At 46.0% G+C, this 22,466-nt stretch overlaps 9 non-coding genes across 9 annotated transcripts; 2 read left to right on the top strand and 7 right to left on the bottom strand.

The window, feature by feature from the left end:
* Nucleotides 1-79: 79 nt before the first annotated feature.
* trnav-cac (transfer RNA valine (anticodon CAC)) lies at nt 80-152 on the bottom strand. The gene has a single exon. It is a non-coding gene; the product is annotated as a tRNA-Val (tRNA).
* Nucleotides 153-1,098: 946 nt separating this feature from the next.
* trnag-ucc (transfer RNA glycine (anticodon UCC)) lies at nt 1,099-1,170 on the top strand. Its single transcript has one exon. It is a non-coding gene; the product is annotated as a tRNA-Gly (tRNA).
* A 337-nt stretch (nt 1,171-1,507) lies between these two features.
* On the bottom strand, nt 1,508-1,579 carry trnad-guc (transfer RNA aspartic acid (anticodon GUC)). Its single transcript has one exon. It is a non-coding gene; the product is annotated as a tRNA-Asp (tRNA).
* Nucleotides 1,580-1,662: 83 nt separating this feature from the next.
* Nucleotides 1,663-1,735, bottom strand: trnav-aac (transfer RNA valine (anticodon AAC)). Its single transcript has one exon. It is a non-coding gene; the product is annotated as a tRNA-Val (tRNA).
* A 108-nt stretch (nt 1,736-1,843) lies between these two features.
* On the bottom strand, nt 1,844-1,916 carry trnav-uac (transfer RNA valine (anticodon UAC)). The gene has a single exon. It is a non-coding gene; the product is annotated as a tRNA-Val (tRNA).
* A 5,490-nt stretch (nt 1,917-7,406) lies between these two features.
* On the bottom strand, nt 7,407-7,479 carry trnav-cac (transfer RNA valine (anticodon CAC)). The gene has a single exon. It is a non-coding gene; the product is annotated as a tRNA-Val (tRNA).
* Nucleotides 7,480-8,425: 946 nt separating this feature from the next.
* On the top strand, nt 8,426-8,497 carry trnag-ucc (transfer RNA glycine (anticodon UCC)). The gene has a single exon. It is a non-coding gene; the product is annotated as a tRNA-Gly (tRNA).
* A 12,699-nt stretch (nt 8,498-21,196) lies between these two features.
* On the bottom strand, nt 21,197-21,269 carry trnav-aac (transfer RNA valine (anticodon AAC)). The gene has a single exon. It is a non-coding gene; the product is annotated as a tRNA-Val (tRNA).
* Nucleotides 21,270-21,377: 108 nt separating this feature from the next.
* Nucleotides 21,378-21,450, bottom strand: trnav-uac (transfer RNA valine (anticodon UAC)). Its single transcript has one exon. It is a non-coding gene; the product is annotated as a tRNA-Val (tRNA).
* Nucleotides 21,451-22,466: the final 1,016 nt, after the last annotated feature.

Raw genomic sequence — 22,466 nt, 5'->3', positions numbered from 1 at the left:
CTTAGTGTCTGGATTAAAAAGGGACTCAAAACACAAATATGGGCAGAAAGTTATCAAGCGATGCATAAAGGGTAAGCATTGTTTCTGCCCGGTTTCGAACCGGGGACCTTTCGCGTGTGAGGCGAACGTGATGACCACTACACTACAGAAACTGCATGCCTCAGCTCAGTGCCACTTGTGTTGCAGCACTCATCAGAGGCTTCACTCATCCAAAGAACTGGCTCAATTCTACTGACTAAGTCATGGGCCATGGGCTTACCAACAACAAAAAGCTAAAGCAGCAAACACGTGTCTGTGTGCCTTTAAAGCAGAGAAAGCAAAAGTAGCACTTGCAGCAACACAAAAGCATGGCATCAAAGTGTGAAGCCAGGCAAACGGCACAAGACACAAGCACCCAGTCCCTACAGCTAAGCACAAACTGCAGCTTCCACAAGCAGCCTTTGCATTATGCTAAATGGCCAAACTGGCTCAGTAACATAAGCCACCCACTCCAAACTAATTCAGTACAACAAGTGAGAAAGATCTCAGTCATGGTCAATGAAACTTTGAAATGAAACTTACAGATGAGAGAGCAGATTTGCAGAAAGGCACCCAGGTGTTCTCCTGCTTCCACAGGGCTATGAGAGTCTTCTTGCATCCCTGGAAACTTTGCAATGTGCAGCAGAAGGAGTCCAAGCAGTATTCCACTAAAATGAACCTGGGTCTTGCTGGGAGCCTCCACTCATCCACAGGACTTGATCACTTCTACTGGTCCCCTCCCTTTCCAGAAATTTAAAAGCTCTTTGTCTGAATCCCAGCTGTGACATCAGCAAACTCACCGTGCAGCCATTGGAGGAAAGGGGTGTGAAAGCTCTCTGCTAGTCCTGATAGACCAATAATGTGGTGGCACACAGCTGAGGTGATGGTGAAAGCTGTTGTGCAGTTGTTCTCTTTGTTGATGTGATGCAGAGAGATCAGCTGACTGCTAAAAGACCTCCTAGCACAATTACTCACCAAAGAACAAGTCTTGGAGACCAACTCCCCTTCACAGAGCCACAAAGACAAAACCAGCACTTGCTTGCAGCAACGGGTTCTAACAGGGTGGTGCTTTTGTCACCTGCGTTGGTGGTATAGTGGTGAGCATAGCTGCCTTCCAAGCAGTTGACCCGGGTTCGATTCCCGGCCAACGCATACCCTTTAACCAGCAGGTGCCAAGGGAACAAAAAGTAGCTTTCATATTGCTCGCTGCAACATAATTCCACCATCTCAGCCAGGAAGGTCTGAAGCTGGGCATGTGCAGCATTGGTGGTTCAGTGGTAGAATCCAGCCAAACAGGAGCTGTACACAGGGACAGTGGCCATTCTTCTAATCTCATGGAAAGGCCCTTGTTCTACTTAATGTCACCAAGACCAAACAGTGTTACCTTCAAGGAATGTGCCACGTGCAGTTTGAGAAGACTCAAAAAGAAAATCAGATGCAGACTAGTCACTCTTCCATGCCATGCGCTTAGCGGCAAAAACAATGCCGTCTCCCCGTCGGGGAATCGAACCCCGGTCTTCCGCGTGACAGGCGGAGATACTGTCCACTATACTAACGAGGACGAGCAAAAGGGGCATCGATTAGGCATACCTCCCTGAAACTCTCACCACTTGAGGTGAACAGAAAGGCCACCTGCAGCAAAGATGTTTCTGCCCGGTTTCGAACCGGGGACCTTTCGCGTGTTAGGCGAACGTGATGACCACTACACTACAGAAACTAACTGAGTGGGGCACTTCCTGGCTGCAGCTTTGTGTCTGGAATAAACTGAAATTCAAAACCTAGATGAAGGAAGAATGTTGTCATGCGAAGCATAAAAAGTCTCAGCTGCTTCTGCCCGGTTTCGAACCGGGGACCTTTCGCGTGTAAAGCCAACGTGATGACCACTACACTACAGAAACTGAGATATGCATCTCCTGGCTGCAGCTTAGTGTCTGGATTAAAAAGGGACTCAAAACAAACATATGGGCAGAAAGTTATCAAGCGATGCAGAAAGGGTAAGCATTGTTTCTGCCCGGTTTCGAACCGGAGACCTTTCGCATGTGAGGCGAACGTGATGACCACTACACTACAGAAACTGCATGCCTCAGCTCAGTGCCACTTGTGTTGCAGCACTCATCAGAGGCTTCACTCATCCAAAGAACTGGCTCAATTCTACTGACTAAGTCATGGGCCATGGGCTTACCAACAACAAAAAGCTAAAGCAGCAAACACGTGTCTGTGTGCCTTTAAAGCAGAGAAAGCAAAAGTAGCACTTGCAGCAACACAAAAGCATGGCATCAAAGTGTGAAGCCAGGCAAACGGCACAAGACACAAGCACCCAGTCCCCACAGCTAAGCACAAACTGCATCTTCCACAAGCAGCCTTTGCTTCATGCTAAATGGCCAAACTGGCTCAGTAACATAAGCCTCCCATTCCAAACTAATTCAGTACAACAAGTGAGAAAGATCTCAGTCATGGTCAATGAAACTTTGAAATGAAACTTACAGATGAGAGAGCAGATTTGCAGAAAGGCACCCAGGTGTTCTCCTGCTTCCACAGGGCTATGAGAGTCTCCTTGCATCCCTGGAAACTTTGCAATGTGCAGCAGAAGGAGTCCAAGCAGTATTCCACTAAAATGAACCTGGGTCTTGCTGGGAGCCTCCACTCATCCACAGGACTTGATCACTTCTACTGGTCCCCTCCCTTTCCAGAAATTCAAAAGCTCTTTGTCTGAATCCCAGCTGTGACATCAGCAAACTCACCGTGCAGCCATTGGAGGAAAGGGGTGTGAAAGCTCTCTGCTAGTCCTGATAGACCAATAATGTGGTGGCACACAGCTGGGGTGATGGTGAAAGCTGTTGTGCAGTTGTTCTCTTTGTTGATGTGATGCAGAGAGATCAGCTGACTGCTAAAAGACCTCCTAGCACAATTACTCACCAAAGAACAAGTCTTGGAGACCAACTCCCCTTCACAGAGCCACAAAGACAAAACCAGCACTTGCTTGCAGCAACGGGTTCTAACAGGGTGGTGCTTTTGTCGCCTGCGTTGGTGGTATAGTGGTGAGCATAGCTGCCTTCCAAGCAGTTGACCCGGGTTAGATTCCCAGCCAACGCATACCCTTTAACCAGCAGGTGCCAAGGGAACAAAAAGTAGCTTGCAACTACTTTCATATTGCTCGCTGCAACATAATTCCACCATCTCAGCCAGGAAGGTCTGAAGCTGGGAATGTGCAGCATTGGTGGTTCAGTGGTAGAATCCAGCCAAACAGGAGCTGTACACAGGGACAGTGGCCATTCTTCTAATCTCATGGAAAGGCCCTTGTTCTACTTAATGTCACCAAGACCAAACAGTGTTACCTTCAAGGAATGTGCCACGTGCAGTTTGAGAAGACTCAAAAAGAAAATCAGATGCAGACTAGTCACTCTTCCATGCCATGCGCTTAGCGGCATCTTTGGCGCCGCGGATGTGGCTGCCTGTTGCAACAGCTCCTGCTCATGTTTGAGTTTTTTCTACTTTTTTCCTTTCTTGTAAGTACTTAAGTTTTTCCTTTTTGTTAGCTAAGTGTTTGTACTTGTTTTTATGCACAATGGACACCAAACTTGTGCTTGTTATTGTTTTTGCACTATTTTTTTCGCTGTTTACGACTGTGTCTGGAGATCCCTTGCGGAGCCACGCTCCTATTGTTTACACCAGGAATCAGCTGTTAGCGCTTAGCAACACAGCTGTGCTACCGCATGAGAGGCACGACATCCCCCGCGAGCTGAGGAGGAGGAAGCGGGGGAGACGGGCTGGAGCTCTACGTCGGGATAGAAAGAGACGTTATAAACCGGTTCTTCCTTCCATCGTTATGGGGAACGTAAGATCTCTCACCAATAAGATGGACGAGCTGACGGCGCTAACGCGGCATCAGAGGGAGTATCGGGAGTGTAGCGTTATGGTGTTTACAGAGTCCTGGCTCAACACGCTCATCCCGGACACGCTCGTATCTCTGGACGGCTTTCACCTCATCCGAGCGGACAGGACAGCGGAGAGCGGTAAGAGGAAGGGAGGAGGACTGGCAGTATTTGTGAATGAAAGATGGTGTAACTCTGGGCACATCGCTATTAAGGAACAGATCTGCTGTAAGAACATTGAACTGTTAGCCGTTAGCATGAGACCGTACTATCTCCCGAGGGAATTCTCGCACGTTATCGCGATAGCTGCGTATGTCCCGCCCTCTGCTAACGCTGACGCTGCCTGTGACGTCCTGCACGCAGCTGTGTGCAGGCTGCAGACACAGCACCCACAAGCCCTCCTTCTCATCTCAGGAGACTTTAATCATGTTTCTCCATCCTCCACTCTGTCCACCTTCACACAATATGTAACCTGCCACACCAGAGACAATAAAATACTGGACTTGTTTTATGCCAACACTAAGGAGGCTTATAACTCATCACCTCTCCCTCCCCTTGGAAGATCTGATCACAATCTGGTTCATCTTCTGCCGGTGTACAAACCCCTTGTGCACAGAGAACCAGCAGTCACCCGCACAGTTAAGAAATGGTCTAAGGAGACTAAAGAGGCTCTAAAGGACTGTTTTGAAACAACAGTGTGGGAAGAACTGTGTGACCCTAATGGGGAGGACATTGACAGTCTCACTCATTGCATCACGGATTATGTCAACTTCTGTGTGGAGAACACTGTCCCCACCAAGACTGTTCGGTGTTTCTCCAACAATAAGCCATGGATAAATCCTGACATAAAGGCTCTCCTAAAAAAGAAAAAGAGGGCCTTCAGATCGGGCGATAAGGATGAGCTGAAAGCTGTGCAGAGAGAACTGAGAAGGAAGATCAGAGAGGGGAAAGCTGGCTACAGGAAGAAGCTGGAAGAAGAACTACAGCAGAAAAATGTCAGTGGAGTTTGGAAAGGCCTTAAAACCATCTCTGGTCACAAGAAGCCCGACTCCCAGGTGGTGGGGGACCAGAAGTGGGTGAACGAACTCAATTTGTTCTTCAATAGATTTGATCACTCACATGTCCATCCCCCTACACAGACATCACAGCTGTACCCCCCTTCTGTGGCACCACCAACATGCTGCCCTCCCCCGTCTCTCACACTCACGCCCTTATCACAGCCACCCCCTACTGGTTCATCTGCTGGCAACTTTAACTTCCCATTCACGCACTCCAACACCCAGCCTCCATGCTCCAATCTGTCCTTCACAACAGCCCAGGTGAGGAATGAGCTGAAGAAAATCAAAGTGAAGAAAGCTGCGGGTCCAGATGGCATCAGTGCCAGGCTCCTCAAGTCCTGTGCAGATCAGCTGTGCGGGGTAGTCGAGCACATGTTTAACCTGAGTCTGAAGCTGGGAAGAGTACCACAGCTGTGGAAAACATCTTGTGTGGTACCTGTGCCAAAAACACAGCACCCAAAGGACCTAAACAGCTACAGACCGGTGGCACTGACTTCACATTTGATGAAATCACTGGAGAGGCTGGTCCTTACCCATCTCCGCCCTCTGGTGAACCCATCCATGGACCCTCTTCAGTTTGCTTACCAGCCTGGCGTTGGGGTGGATGATGCCATCATCCATCTGTTACACGGAACTCTTTCTCACCTGGAGAAGCCTGGGAGCACTGTGAGAATAACCTTCTTCGATTTCTCCAGTGCTTTTAACACCATACGGCCGGGGCTCCTGAAGGACAAACTGGATCATGTTGGAGTGGACAGTCACCTGTCCAATTGGATACTGGACTACCTCAGCAACCGACCACAGTATCTGAGGGCACGGGACTGTGTGTCTGATATGGTGGTCAGCAGCACAGGGGCCCCTCAGGGAACGGTCTTGGCACCATTCCTCTTCACCCTGTACACGGCTGACTTCATGTACAGATCACCGGACTGTCACCTCCAGAAGTTCTCTGATGACTCAGCAATTGTCGGACTTATAAACAATGACGAGGACAGCGAGTACAGAGAACTGATCCAGGACTTCATGGACTGGTGTCTGCTGAACCACCTCCAGTTAAACGTGGGGAAGACCAAAGAACTGGTGGTGGATTTCCGCAGGTGCAGGTCCACCTTGCCACCGGTGAACATCCAAGGAATGGACATTGAGAGAGTGGACTCTTATAAGTACCTGGGTGTTCATCTAAACAACAAACTGGACTGGTCAGTTAACACTAACACACTTTATAAAAAAGGTCAGAGTAGACTCTACCTACTCAGGAGACTGAGGTCATTTGGAGTGCGGGGGGCACTCCTAAGGACTTTCTTTGACACAGTGGTGGCATCAGCCATCTTTTACGGAGTGGTATGCTGGGGCAGTAGCATCTCTACAGCGGACAGGAAGAGACTGAACAAACTCATTAAGAGGGCCGGCTCTGTCCTGGGGAGCCCCTTAGACCCAGTGCAGGTGGTGGGAGACAGAAGGATGTTAGCCAAGCTGGCATCCATGCTGGAGAATGATTCCCACCCCATGCATGAGACTCTGGCAGCACTGGGCAGCTCCTTCAGTGACAGGCTGCTTCACCCTAAATGTGGGAAGGAGCGGTACCGTAGGTCCTTCCTTCCTGCTGCTGTTAGATTATACAACCAGCACTGCTCCAGATAGATCACACACACACTTTAAATTATTATTCATTAAAATGTGCAATTTTTTTTCCCCCATGTGTAACTATTACAATGTGCAATATTCTCACGTGCAGTTATTGTAAATATTTGTAAATATTTTTAGAGTTTTCTGACTTTTTATTATTATTGTTATACATTGTACTATTTTTATTTTTTTTATCGTCTATTTTTATTTTTTTACTGAGTGCTGTACTATCCCTTTGCTGCTGCAACAATGTGAATTTCCCCATTGTGGGACTAATAAAGGATTATCTTATCTTATCTTATCTTAAAAACAATGCCGTCTCCCCGTCGGGGAATCGAACCCCGGTCTTCCGCATGACAGGCGGAGATACTGTCCACTATACTAACGAGGACGAGCAAAAGGGGCATCGATTAGGCATACCTCCCTGAAACTCTCACCACTTGAGGTGAACAGAAAGGCCACCTGCAGCAAAGATGTTTCTGCCCGGTTTCGAACCGAGGACCTTTCGCGTGTTAGGCGAACGTGATGACCACTACACTACAGGAACTAACTGAGTGGGGCACTTCCTGGCTGCAGCTTTGTGTCTGGAATAAACTGAAATTCAAAACCTAGATGAAGGAAGAATGTTGTCATGCGAAGCATAAAAAGTCTTAGCTGCTTCTGCCCGGTTTCGAACCGGGGACCTTTCGCGTGTTAGGCGAACGTGATGACCACTACACTACAGAAACTGAGTCGAGCACCTCCTGGCTGCAGCTTAGTGTCTGGATTAAAAAGGGACTCAAAACACAAATATGGGCAGAAAGTTATCAAGCGATGCATAAAGGGTAAGCATTGTTTCTGCCCGGTTTCGAACCGGGGACCTTTCGCGTGTGAAGCGAACGTGATGACCACTACACTACAGAAACTGCATGCCTCAGCTCAGTGCCACTTGTGTTGCAGCACTCATCAGAGGCTTCACTCATCCAAAGAACTGGCTCAATTCTACTGACTAAGTCATGGGCCATGGGCTTACCAACAACAAAAAGCTAAAGCAGCAAACACGTGTCTGTGTGCCTTTAAAGCAGAGAAAGCAAAAGTAGCACTTGCAGCAACACAAAAGCATGGCATCAAAGTGTGAAGCCAGGCAAACGGCACAAGACACAAGCACCCAGTCCCTACAGCTAAGCACAAACTGCAGCTTCCACAAGCAGCCTTTGCATTATGCTAAATGGCCAAACTGGCTCAGTAACATAAGCCTCCCACTCCAAACTAATTCAGTACAACAAGTGAGAAAGATCTCAGTCATGGTCAATGAAACTTTGAAATGAAACTTACAGATGAGAGAGCAGATTTGCAGAAAGGCACCCAGGTGTTCTCCTGCTTCCACAGGGCTATGAGAGTCTCCTTGCATCCCTGGAAACTTTGCAATGTGCAGCAGAAGGAGTCCAAGCAGTATTCCACTAAAATGAACCTGGGTCTTGCTGGGAGCCTCCACTCATCCACAGGACTTGATCACTTCTACTGGTCCCCTCCCTTTCCAGAAATTCAAAAGCTCTTTGTCTGAATCCCAGCTGTGACATCAGCAAACTCACCGTGCAGCCATTGGAGGAAAGGGGTGTGAAAGCTCTCTGCTAGTCCTGATAGACCAATAATGTGGTGGCACACAGCTGGGGTGATGGTGAAAGCTGTTGTGCAGTTGTTCTCTTTGTTGATGTGATGCAGAGAGATCAGCTGACTGCTAAAAGACCTCCTAGCACAATTACTCACCAAAGAACAAGTCTTGGAGACCAACTCCCCTTCACAGAGCCACAAAGACAAAACCAGCACTTGCTTGCAGCAACGGGTTCTAACAGGGTGGTGCTTTTGTCGCCTGCGTTGGTGGTATAGTGGTGAGCATAGCTGCCTTCCAAGCAGTTGACCCGGGTTCGATTCCCGGCCAACGCATACCCTTTAACCAGCAGGTGCCAAGGGAACAAAAAGTAGCTTGCAACTCCTTTCATATTGCTCGCTGCAACATAATTTCACCATCTCAGCCAGGAAGGTCTGAAGCTGGGCATGTGCAGCATTGGTGGTTCAGTGGTAGAATCCAGCCAAACAGGAGCTGTACACAGGGACAGTGGCCATTCTTCTAATCTCATGGAAAGGCCCTTGTTCTACTTAATGTCACCAAGACCAAACAGTGTTACCTTCAAGGAATGTGCCACGTGCAGTTTGAGAAGACTCAAAAAGAAAATCAGATGCAGACTAGTCACTCTTCCAGGCCATGCGCTTAGCGGCAAAAACAATGCCGACTCCTCGTCGGGGAATCGAACCCCGGTCTTTAAGCAGAGAAAGCAAAAGTAGCACTTGCAGCAACACAAAAGTATGGCATCAAAGTGTGAAGCCAGGCAAACGGCACAAGACACAAGCACCCAGTCCCTACAGCTAAGCACAAACTGCAGCTTCCACAAGCAGCCTTTGCTTTATGCTAAATGGCCAAACTGGCTCAGTAACATAAGCCTCCCACTCCAAACTAATTCAGTACAACAAGTGAGAAAGATCTCAGTCATGGTCAATGAAACTTTGAAAAGAAACTTACAGATGAGAGAGCAGATTTGCAGAAAGGCACCCAGGTGTTCTCCTGCTTCCACAGGGCTATGAGAGTCTCCTTGCATCCCTGGAAACTTTGCAATGTGCAGCAGAAGGAGTCCAAGCAGTATTCCACTAAAATGAACCTGGGTCTTGCTGGGAGCCTCCACTCATCCACAGGACTTGATCACTTCTACTGGTCCCCTCCCTTTCCAGAAATTCAAAAGAGGCTTGTTCGACTTAACCCGGCGCTGCGCAGACCGATCGCCGCCTGGCTCGGTACGGTGCATGCCGGTTAGTTTTTTTTGTCCGACTTGCGTCGGCGCCACCGGCGCGTCACGATGACAGACTGGTTATAATCTCGCGAGAGCGGCGCGGCTGCAGGCGGTGGAACCGGTCCCTGCAGTTGCTCTCCACGGGCTGCGCTGCCTGAGAGACGGCTTGATGACGACAGAGCTTAATCCTCATTGGCTAGAAGCTCCGCTGAATCCTCTGGCGGTTGTTTCGTTTCATTCTAAAATGTAAATCTCAGTTTATTTGTCTTAAAGACCTGATATGTGCGAAATACTATCATGCTTTCTAGTAGCATGACAGTTTATTTTCGTACAAATTGCAACATATGTCATAATTATCATTCCATATCATGAAAAGACTCAAGTAGGCTACCTGATATTCTTTAATGTAACAGATCTTTTTATCTTGATGTTTTTCTAGAACTTCTGATGGTTCTTGTCTTCTAATTTTATTAATATAAAGCAATCTGAATTGCTTTAATATTTTATATCTTAACTGTTTTAATACCACTATCACTATTACACTTTGATTTATTTTTCATTCTTCTCTGTAAACTTTGTAAACATTTTAAATATGCTACATAAATAAAAATGTGTGGATGTGCATGGTGTCATGTTTCTTTACAAGAACCAAGGCCAGAAGGTAAGCTGTTCTGGAAGAACAAAACAATCTTGTTCAGATGATGATTGTGTTAAGAGATTCATCTTCAATAAACCACAGCCACTATTCATCATCAATGCCTAAATAACTGATGTGTCCATGCTCGAAGAAGCACAAACTTCTACACAATTGTACAATGTACTTATTAACCACATTATTCATTAGCGACTCATACTGGGCACATTGGTGAGCATACTGAAGTTTACTGTTTAACAATGCATCTATAAAATACAGTGGTGTGCGAACATTTGGGCACCCCGGTCACAATTACTGTTACTGTGAACAGTTAAGCAAGTTGAACATAAAATGATCTCCAACAGGCATGAAGTTAAAGATGACACAAAACATTTTTTTTGTTATGTCTCTATAATAAACTGCATCTTGGTTGTGAGGTTGTAGTGAATGCTGTTCATCATTCTCTTCATCCTGCACATCATCACCTTGGTCTCCTGGCTCCAAGCAAACATTGTGTAGAATGCAACAAGCTGACACTGCTGAGCTGATGGACTGGACATTCCTCATGTGCAGGCATCAGAGTCTCCTAAACTTTGCTTTCAGAAATCCAGTGAGAATGATAGAATAGAACTGTTTCCTGTTAAAATATGCCAGGGGGTTGTCACAGTGTGGCTTCTGAATATGAATGTGGCATCCATCTACTGCACAGATAGTGTTTGGAAATCCAGCTGCTTGAAAGCCTAACAAAGAATTGTGCAGGGTTTGTCCTAAAGGACAGGAAATGTGGTGTGCCATGTGTGTATTTACCAGAGTACAAAACTCATGGAGATGTTTGGCAAGAGTGGATTTTGTGATACTGAATCGGTCTGAAATACCCCTATATGACTCCTGGTTCGAGTGTCCATAGACAGGCTAGGACACTCTTTGTCAGTGGCAATTTTGTTTGCTGTGGATTCATATAGACAGGGCCAAACGTGTTTATAAGATCCTAAATAGTAAGTGAGAGAAAAGACGGTTATCATGATAACATCTGGATGATTATGTGGCTTCCACATACTCTACGTACCTCCACTTGTCCTTTGGTGAGTCTGAAATGACCTCTAAATTCTGAGAGACTATAGAGGGGGACAACATCCTCTACAAAATGTTGTGTTTTTGGAACAAGCCTAAAGAAGGGTAAATGTGATTAATTCCTTACGTAGACAAAATAATTATATAGACCAGGGGTCCTCAAACTTTTTAACCAAAGGGCCAGATTACTATTCTTCAGTGTTTCGGGGGCCGGACCGCAGGTGAAATAGTAAACACACCCAAAAAAGCTATTTACTATGTATACTGGATGTATTGTCTGTGCTTTGTATAATTGTACTTCATAATGGTAATGCAGAAATTGTATTTATTTCAATAATTTCCATTATCCTTCCTCATACAGTGTGAACTGTGAGTCTGCTTTTGCCTGACGACAGTAAGCGTCAGGTTCCATATTTGTTACTGCCAGTCATAATAGCTAATAAATGTTGATCAGTGAGTCTGGATCTGGTTGGAGATTTAAGGTGTTTCAACTTCGAAAAAGTCTGCTCACAGAAGCATCGGGCCGTAGTTTGATGACCCCTGATATAGACAGTTTGGACTTTAAGCCACTTTGACACAATATAATTGCAGTCTATTTACCGTGTAGCCTGTGGTACTAGGGTTAGCCACAGGGAGGTAAATGGAGCACTAGGACCCTGGGGAAGAGACAATCTGTTGAAGCTGGGGAGAAACGCGATTTATAAAAGAGCCCTTGTGCGATCCGTAGTGGACCGGCATTATTGGAAAAAAACGTGTGTAGAACGCCGCAGCAGTCTGGATTGTTCCGATTTACGGCTACAAATGCACTAGAAACGGTATGTGAGTTTATTTTATGCATCTCTAGTAGATTGCAGGTGTGTAGTGATGGTTAAATTCTGAGAGGTAGATGCTTAATGTATTATTATTTGCCCTGTAGTTGGGTGCAGTACTGGTGAGTGGCTGTTTTCCACTGAGTAGTATCGAGGAACAAGGGTGAATCGTAAAGGTATTTATGCTCTTTTGTTGAGTTAACTAGCATTGCAGTGCAAGCTACCTGTGCAGTGTGTATATGTATGTATATATAGTGGGGGGTAGTTTACATACTATTAGCAGATAGGCTAACTTGTAGCTTCCATTCATTATGGACTTGTGTTTTAGCAAATTATCGAGGAAGTTCTCCCAGGGCATCCACAGAGCTGAAGTAGCTGGTACAAAGGAAGGACTGGACAGGATAGTAGAGCAGAGACTGGTATAGCCACTGTTTTCTTCCGTTTTGTTTCTTTTATATTTTATTTTCCTATTCTTGCGGGTTCATGTTTTGTTAACCCAAGCGTTATGAATTGATGGTGATGTGGGATTGTGCAATATGTATTGATGCTTAAGACCTATTGAGTAATGTGCAATGTCTCCTTCTATAATGGGTTGTAGTCCCTTGAGTGTATAGATGCAAGGGGGTGCTTGTGACTGCTGAACTTAGCAGGGTCTTGGGTAAAAGATCCCCAGCGCAGTCAAATCCACTACTGTGTTAACTTTCGCATGTCTTATGATCTATGTATGTTCTTTGTCTTCTCTCTGAAACCCACATAGTAAGCTGATTTGTGAACGGTGGTGGTTCGCGGATAGGCCGGTAAGTGGTTCCTGCCCAAATTGTATCTGTGATTGTGTGGTAGGTGTTGAAGATTTGTATTTCACTTGATATATCCTTTGGTCAAATGTATACACGTGATTGTGGGGTAAATCTTTGTAGTGGAAATTTTGATGGTGATTGGCTTTTCCTTATATCCTTTATGTAGAGGGCAGCAGCCATTTCCCCCCCCCCCTTCTGTGAAGCACCACCGGCCTATTTCATAACGTTGTGCGGGTTAAAAGAGGTTTTGGAGTTTTCCTATTCGTTTTAAAGAATTGAACTGTGTAATTTTATCGGTGTGACTTTCCTCCTCAATAAACATGTATTAAGACATCAGCTGTGTGTTTCATGTATATCATGATTAATTGAACCAGTGGGGAAGATTGCTTTTCTGTTATTGTTTAAGTGGGGTCTCCCACCCCTTATAACCAGGGAGTGGCGTTGTCGGGTTTACTATCACTTTTCCTAAGGTGATTAAGGCCACATTTTGGCGTTTGTCGGCAGGATCACCTAGCTGATGTGTCTTGTTTGGTGGAAAGTCACACATTTTATTAAGGGTTGTTAATAGAGAAAATAGGGAAGAAAACAGTGGTTACACTAGGTTCCATAGAGGCTGGTGAGTTTGACAAAGGTTTGGGAGTTATTTGATTATTGAAATTTTTTTTTTCTCTCTTTCTTTTTTTCTTTAATTTTATTTAATTAACCATGTCCACTAGCACTGAAACAGGAGGTGCAGTAGGGCAGAACATGGAAGAGCAGTTAAAGTTATTAATGGAGCGTGTTCAGCAATTAGAGGCAGATAATGGAAGGTTAAGGGAGTCTGCTAGGCGAGCCAGTTCTCCAGTCCATGTTAGACCAGACTATTGTGTTTATGTACCCAGAGAGAGGAAATGTCCTAAATTTTCTGGCAGTATTACTGGTTTGTCTGTAGAGGAATGGGTGGAAGAAGTTCGCCAATCCTTGGAGGTACGACACATGCCTCAGGCAGAGCAAATACTGTTTTTGTGTGATCATTTAGAAGGGGAAGCAAAAAAAGAAGTTAAGTTTCGAGCACCATCAGACCGGGACACTTCAGATAAAATTTTTGAGATTTTGTTACAGGTTTATGGGTCCTTCCAGTCCTTCGTTTCTTTGCAAAAACAGTTTCTCCAGCGCAAGCAGAGAGGAGGGGAGACTGTTCGTGAGTATTCACATGCTTTGTTGTCTTTTATGGAATCAATTAAGCGTGTTAATCCAGGGGGTGTTCCCGAATCAGATGTTTTGTTAAGAGACCAGTTTATTGAACATCTCAACGATGGGATGTTACGGCGGGAACTCAAGCGGATGGTTAGACTTGATCCTAGGTACTCTTTTTTGCAGGCACGCAATGAGGCAGTTCGTTGGGTAGATGAGGGTGAGCACGTGCCGGCCCCGAGGACTAGGGCCTATTCATATGATGCAAGAGCTCAGGTGGTTGAAGAATGTATGGTAGAGGACTGTGCTATTAATGTAGGAACCAAAGATGAGCTTCAGGAGGTAAAAGAATGTTTACGTAAACAACAATTACAGTTAGATGCCATTTTAAAGCAATTGAATGCTCCCTCTTCAACTACTTCTCGTCTAGTTGTTCCACGTCCAGGCCTTCCCTCCAGCGCAGGTACGGGTGGGTTCCATCGTCGGCCATATCGTTTTCAGCCGGACGGTAAGCCTATCTGCCTGCGCTGCAGTCAACCAGGGCATATAGCCAGGTTTTGCCGGGTAAATCTGGAAGATAGTCAGGGTTTGCCTAGGCAGGAAGGGGCAGGGGAAGGGAGTCAACAGGTTGGGGTAGTGACTTTTCCCTCTCAGCAACAGGGAAACTAGTACCTACTGACGAAGGGAGCCCATCGTCAGAAACGGGTTTAGGGGGCTCTGTTTTGCAGTTTTCTAAGCTTATTGGGACTCGTCCTTTGGTAGAAGTTAATATGGGGGGTGTAGATGTTCCTTGCTTAATTGATACAGGGTCAATGGTAACTACTATTTCTGAGAGTTTCTTTAGGCAGTATTTCCAGCCTTGGGGTGAACAGCGGCTACGGGATTGTAATTGGTTGCAGCTTAAGGCTGCCAATGGATTGGCAATCCCGTATCTTGGTTACCTGGAGCTGGATATATTAGTCTTGGGTAAGACTCTATCGAATATGGGGGTCCTAGTGGTTGGGGATCCGGTGGGCCCGCTGTCAACTAAACCTCACCCGCAGGTGCCTGGTCTCCTGGGGATGAATGTCATCAGTGGTTGTTATGATGAACTTTTCCATCAACATGGGTCTGCTTTGTTTAATTTCAGTTCTGTTCGGGGGGCAAACAAGGTGTGGAGAGAGGCATTGACTGAATGTCAGAGTCTGGATTGTGTGCCACCCTCTGGATTTTTGGGTAAGGTTAGGGTTAAAGGGCGAACTACTATCTGTATTCCTGCTGGGTCTTTGAAAATGGTTCCTGCTACATGTACTAGGGCGTTTGGGCGTGCCCTCCATTCTGCGTTGTTTGAGCCCACTAGCGGTAGGATGTCTGATGGTCTTTTAGCCTCCCGATCCTATGTGACTCTGGACAAGGGAGAAGTTCTGGTGCCCATAGTAAACGTGGAAACTAGAGATATTTGGCTTCCCCGGAGGGTAGTACTGGGAGAGTTATTTATGGCGCAAGTGCAGCCAGTGGATAATACCTCAGCTGTTTTGTTTGAGGCAACTAAGGCCCCAGGTACCGTGCAGATTCAGTCAATCCAAACACAGGGAAACCCTATCGATTTGGCTGGTCTGTCCTGGCCCAATCTTGGCCTAGAACAAGAAAAACAGGCCAAGTCACTCCTCCAGAGGTATAGTACGATATTTTCTTGTGGTGAGGGGGATTTGGGTTGTACTAATCTCCTTGAACATGAAATACCCTTGCTAGATGAGGTTCCAGTTAGGCAGCGGTATCGCCGCCTTCCTCCTTCACAGTATGAGTTAGTAAAGGCTCATATTGGGGAACTTTTAGAACAAGATGTTATACGAGTGAGTTGTAGCCCCTATGCTTCCCCTATTGTGGTGGTCCAAAAGAAGGATGGCACCATTCGCTTATGTGTCGACTATAGACAGCTTAATGCTCGCACTAGAAAGGATGCTTTCCCTTTACCCCGTATAGAAGAGTCCTTAGATGCTTTGGCCGGGTCCACCCTGTTTTCCACCCTTGATATGGCGAGTGGTTATAACCAAGTGCCGGTAGCAGAACGGGATCGGTCCAAGACAGCGTTTTGCACCCCATTTGGCCTCTTTGAATTCAATAGGATGCCATTTGGGTTGTGTAATGCACCCAGCACGTTCCAACGACTAATGGAGCGTATATTTGGAGACCAACGGTATCAGTCCTTGTTGTTATACCTTGATGATATTGTGGTATTTTCTTCTAGTTTTGAGAGCCATTTACAGCGGTTGGAGTCAGTGATGGCCAGACTGAGTCAGAATAAGTTGAAGTTGAAACTGAAGAAATGCCAATTTTTCCAATCTGAGGTAAAGTATCTGGGCCATGTCATTTCTGCTGCTGGGGTGTCAACTGATCCTGATAAGATCAAGGCAGTGGTCGAGTGGAAGCAGCCTACCACTCTGACTGAGCTCCGTTCTTTTTTGGGTTTTGCTTCCTATTATCAGCGTTTTGTAGAGGGGTTTTCTAAATGTGCAGCTCCTTTGCATCGGCTGGTGGGGTTGTTGCAAAACCATGGTAAAGGTAGAGGAGTACGTCTCATGGAGGGACACTGGGATGATGCTTGTGAAAAGGCTTTTCAGGATTTGAAGTGTCAATTAGTGGCTGCACCAGTGTTGTGCTATGCCGATTTTCGCAAGCCCTTTATTCTTGAGATTGATGCCAGCCATGCAGGTCTGGGTGCTGTTCTATCCCAAGAGCATGGGGGAAGGAATAAACCTGTGGCATATGCCAGCCGGAGTCTCCATCCTGTAGAGCGTAACATGTCTAATTACAGCTCTATGAAGCTTGAATTGCTTGCTTTGAAGTGGGCAGTTACAGAGAAGTTTCGCGAATATTTACTGGGAGCTAAGTTTACCATTTTTACAGATAATAATCCCCTTAGTTATCTGCAGACTGCTAAGCTTGGGGCAGTGGAACAACGCTGGGTTTCTCAGCTAGCCCTATTTGATTTTGATATAAAGTACCGTCCAGGGGTTATGAATCGCAATGCTGATGCATTGTCTCGGCTGCCCAGTTTTCCTCATTCTGAAGCCCTGGCCACTGTTGCCCCAGGTATAACCGTTCCATGTCCCAATGGTCCTCTACCAAGTAGTGATGCCATGGCGGTTCCATGTTCTCTTATTGATGCATTTCCAGTTTATGAAAAGGAAAATTTGCAGGCATTACAGGGGGCAGATCCCATAATAGGCTCTTTCTTGTTCTTCTGGCGGAGGGGACAATCACCCACCCACCAGGAGCGGAAGGAGGTTCACCCTGATGTCCTAGAGTTGGTCCGACAGTGGCAGAGGATTGGAGAACAGGATGGGGTTCTTTATCGGCATGTTCAGTTGCCAGATGGGGGAAAAGGCATTCGGCAACTTGTGCTGCCTTATTCACTTCGTGTAGAAGTGCTCACCGCCTTGCATAATGATCAGGGCCACCAAGGTTGTGAAAGGACAACTTGGTTGGTGCGACAACGTTGTTATTGGCCCAATATGAGAAAGGATATTGGGAAATGGTGCCAAGAATGTGAACGCTGCATTTTGGCGAAGGCGGTTCAACCTAAGGTTCGGACTTTCCCCGGAAACCTATTGGCTTTTCGACCTTTAGAGGTGGTGGCTATTGACTTTACAGTGTTGGAGCGAGCAAGTGATGGGAGGGAGAATGTGCTGGTGGTAACAGATGTTTTCTCCAAGTTTACTCAGGCTTATCCTACACCTGACCAGAGAGCCAGTACTGTAGCTCGTATACTGACGGAAAAGTGGTTCTATGTCTATGGCATCCCTCAACGCATACACTCAGATCAGGGCCGGAACTTTGAAGGTGATCTGTTGCAGAGTCTGTGCAAACTGTATGGGGTTAAGAAGAGCCGTACCACTCCCTATCATCCAGAAGGGAATGGGCAGTGTGAACGATTTAATCGAACTTTACATGATCTGCTACGAACTCTTTCTCCAGAGCACAAGCGAAGGTGGCCTTTGCTTATAACACCACTGTGCATTCCACCACTGGGTATTGCCCATTTGAACTAATGTTTGGACAAAAACCTCGTCTCCCAGTGGATGCATTACTAGGGACGCTAGAAGAAGTGGAACAAGGGGGGCCAGTCGGGGACTGGATCACAGCCCATCGGGAGCATCTTCAGTCAGCTTATGACTTGGCAGGTCACCATTTGAGGGAGGCTGCATCTCAGCGGGCTCAACAACAGCCGGAAGGAAATGCTGACCTCCTCCCCAATGGTACAGTAGTTTACCGTAGAAACCATGCTCTGGGACGGCATAAGATCCAGGATGTGTGGGATTCTACTAGGTATGTGATAGTTAGGTGTTTGGATGAGGTAGGACGGGTATATACCATCTCTCCCGTAGAGGGTAATGGCTCAGAGAGGAATGTGCATCGGACCGAAATACGGGTAGCTCCAGTTCCGGTATCATTTGCAAATTCTGAGCAGAGAAATAATGAGAGAGTCCCTCCAGCACCAGCGCAGAGAACGCCAAGTGGCGAGGAGGATTGGGCTGGTCCAGTAGTGGTCGTGGCCACTCGAGGCCCTGGTTCAGGGAGGTCTTCACTGACCCAGGAACCCTTAACAGCCTTGGTAGAGCAGGGGAGCCAGGGAGCACCATTGGTGTCTCCACTAGTATGCAATAGGAGCCTGTTGTCAGAGAATATTTCGACTACTAAGACAGTCCGACGTACTGGGCGGACAACGGCAGGTTTGCATTCTAATCTTTACCACCTTCCCCGGGCCTCTGTTATTGGGGGAAGTGATTGTACTGTGGAGACTGCTGCTCACCCATCCATAGGTACTGTCCAGGTACATTTTAGACCTTGGCAGTAGAATTTTGGAGTTTAGGTACCGGGACGGTGGCCTTTCAAGTGGGGGTGGGTGTAGCCTGTGGTACTAGGGTTAGCCACAGGGAGGTAAATGGAGCACTAGGACCCTGGGGAAGAGACAATCTGTTGAAGCTGGGGAGAAACGCGATTTATAAAAGAGCCCTTGTGCGATCCGTAGTGGACCGGCATTATTGGAAAAAAACGTGTGTAGAACGCCGCAGCAGTCTGGATTGTTCCGATTTACGGCTACAAATGCACTAGAAACGGTATGTGAGTTTATTTTATGCATCTCTAGTAGATTGCAGGTGTGTAGTGATGGTTAAATTCTGAGAGGTAGATGCTTAATGTATTATTATTTGCCCTGTAGTTGGGTGCAGTACTGGTGAGTGGCTGTTTTCCACTGAGTAGTATCGAGGAACAAGGGTGAATCGTAAAGGTATTTATGCTCTTTTGTTGAGTTAACTAGCATTGCAGTGCAAGCTACCTGTGCAGTGTGTATATGTATGTATATATAGTGGGGGGTAGTTTACATACTATTAGCAGATAGGCTAACTTGTAGCTTCCATTCATTATGGACTTGTGTTTTAGCAAATTATCGAGGAAGTTCTCCCAGGGCATCCACAGAGCTGAAGTAGCTGGTACAAAGGAAGGACTGGACAGGATAGTAGAGCAGAGACTGGTATAGCCACTGTTTTCTTCCGTTTTGTTTCTTTTATATTTTATTTTCCTATTCTTGCGGGTTCATGTTTTGTTAACCCAAGCGTTATGAATTGATGGTGATGTGGGATTGTGCAATATGTATTGATGCTTAAGACCTATTGAGTAATGTGCAATGTCTCCTTCTATAATGGGTTGTAGTCCCTTGAGTGTATAGATGCAAGGGGGTGCTTGTGACTGCTGAACTTAGCAGGGTCTTGGGTAAAAGATCCCCAGCGCAGTCAAATCCACTACTGTGTTAACTTTCGCATGTCTTATGATCTATGTATGTTCTTTGTCTTCTCTCTGAAACCCACATAGTAAGCTGATTTGTGAACGGTGGTGGTTCGCGGATAGGCCGGTAAGTGGTTCCTGCCCAAATTGTATCTGTGATTGTGTGGTAGGTGTTGAAGATTTGTATTTCACTTGATATATCCTTTGGTCAAATGTATACACGTGATTGTGGGGTAAATCTTTGTAGTGGAAATTTTGATGGTGATTGGCTTTTCCTTATATCCTTTATGTAGAGGGCAGCAGCCATTTCCCCCCCCCCTTCTGTGAAGCACCACCGGCCTATTTCATAACGTTGTGCGGGTTAAAAGAGGTTTTGGAGTTTTCCTATTCGTTTTAAAGAATTGAACTGTGTAATTTTATCGGTGTGACTTTCCTCCTCAATAAACATGTATTAAGACATCAGCTGTGTGTTTCATGTATATCATGATTAATTGAACCAGTGGGGAAGATTCCTTTTCTGTTATTGTTTAAGTGGGGTCTCCCACCCCTTATAACCAGGGAGTGGCGTTGTCGGGTTTACTATCACTTTTCCTAAGGTGATTAAGGCCACAACCATATACACAACCATAATGATTAAGGTCTGATTGAGTGCACTTTATAATTTCCATCTAATTATTTTTGGAACACTTTTACATTGTTTATCACATTCACAGATTCTACCTTGAACAAACCATATATTTGGAATTATGTATTCTTACGTTTTCATGTGAAATGTTTCAATAGTCTTGAAAAATAGGCTACTTAGTTAAGGTCTATTTATTTAAATTGTTGTAGACAGATATTTAAATCTATTCATTAACATAAATATGTGTTTGATAACATGTTTGTAAGAACTTTTCTTTCTTTTTTTTCAATCTACAATCTACAAGATAAATGAATGATGAGTAAAACTATATTTATTTACAGAAACTTATTTTGACACTTTATGGTCATCTATATTCACCACTATGGATTTGGAAAACAAACGCTGGGCTTAACCTGCTCAATGATCAAGAATGTTTAGTTCGATTTTAGTTAGATTCGCTTCATCAGCCACGCAGAACGCAAACGCCACGAGATCCGCTGTAGCTCACGTGGGTTGCAGGTGGCGACTGTCCGACTTGACGGCTTTCTTTTAACCTCCTCCCCCAACTGCAACCGGCAGCTCTCGCTGACCACCAAGGCGAGGCGCAGTTCATCTCGAACAAGCCTAAGCTCTTTGTCTGAATCCCAGCTGTGACATCAGCAAACTCACCGTGCAGCCATTGGAGGAAAGGGGTGTGAAAGCTCTCTGCTAGTCCTGATAGACCAATAATGTGGTGGCACACAGCTGGGGTGATGGTGAAAGCTGTTGTGCAGTTGTTCTCTTTGTTGATGTGATGCAGAGAGATCAGCTGACTGCTGAGATACTGTCCACTATACTAACGAGGACGAGCAAAAGGGGCATCGATTAGGCATACCTCCCTGAAACTCTCACCACTTGAGGTGAACAGAAAGGCCACCTGCAGCAAAGATGTTTCTGCCCGGTTTCGAACCGGGGACCTTTCGCGTGTTAGGCGAACGTGATGACCACTACACTACAGAAACTAACTGAGTGGGGCATTTCCTGGCTGCGGCTTTGTGTCTGGAATAAACTGAAATTCAAAACCTAGATGAAGGAAGAATGTTGTCATGCGAAGCATAAAAAGTCTCAGCTGCTTCTGCCCGGTTTCGAACCGGGGACCTTTCGCGTGTAAAGCCAACGTGATGACCACTACACTACAGAAACTGAGTTGGGCACCTCCTGGCTGCAGCTTAGTGTCTGGATTAAAAAGGGACTCAAAACACACATATGGGCAGAAAGTTATCAAGCGATGCATAAAGGGTAAGCATTGTTTCTGCCCGGTTTCGAAACAGGGACCTTTCGCGTGTGAGGCGAACGTGATGACCACTACACTACAGAAACTGCATGCCTCAGCTCAGTGCCACTTGTGTTGCAGCACTCATCAGAGGCTTCACTCATCCAAAGAACTGGCTCAATTCTACTGACTAAGTCATGGGCCATGGGCTTACCAACAACAAAAAGCTAAAGCAGCAAACACGTGTCTGTGTGCCTTTAAAGCAGAGAAAGCAAAAGTAGCACTTGCAGCAACACAAAAGTATGGCATCAAAGTGTGAAGCCAGGCAAACGGCACAAGACACAAGCACCCAGTCCCTACAGCTAAGCACAAACTGCAGCTTCCACAAGCAGCCTTTGCTTTATGCTAAATGGCCAAACTGGCTCAGTAACATAAGCCTCCCACTCCAAACTAATTCAGTACAACAAGTGAGAAAGATCTCAGTCATGGTCAATGAAACTTTGAAATGAAACTTACAGATGAGAGAGCAGATTTGCAGAAAGGCACCCAGGTGTTCTCCTGCTTCCACAGGGCTATGAGAGTCTCCTTGCATCCCTGGAAACTTTGCAATGTGCAGCAGAAGGAGTCCAAGCAGTATTCCACTAAAATGAACCTGGGTCTTGCTGGGAGCCTCCACTCATCCACAGGACTTGATCACTTCTACTGGTCCCCTCCCTTTCCAGAAATTCAAAAGCTCTTTGTCTGAATCCCAGCTGTGACATCAGCAAACTCACCGTGCAGCTATTGGAAGAAAGGGGTGTGAAAGCTCTCTGCTAGTCCTGATAGACCAATAATGTGGTGGCACACAGCTGTGGTGATGGTGAAAGCTGTTGTGCAGTTGTTCTCTTTGTTGATGTGATGCAGAGAGATCAGCTGACTGCTAAAAGACCTCCTAGCACAATTACTC

The sequence above is a fragment of the Trichomycterus rosablanca genome, unplaced genomic scaffold, assembly GCF_030014385.1.
Source record: "Trichomycterus rosablanca isolate fTriRos1 unplaced genomic scaffold, fTriRos1.hap1 scaffold_95, whole genome shotgun sequence".
In the NCBI taxonomy this organism is placed as follows: domain Eukaryota; kingdom Metazoa; phylum Chordata; class Actinopteri; order Siluriformes; family Trichomycteridae; genus Trichomycterus; species Trichomycterus rosablanca.
Note: the sequence above shows the minus strand (reverse complement) of the source record. Positions and strands in the feature narration are given on the sequence as shown.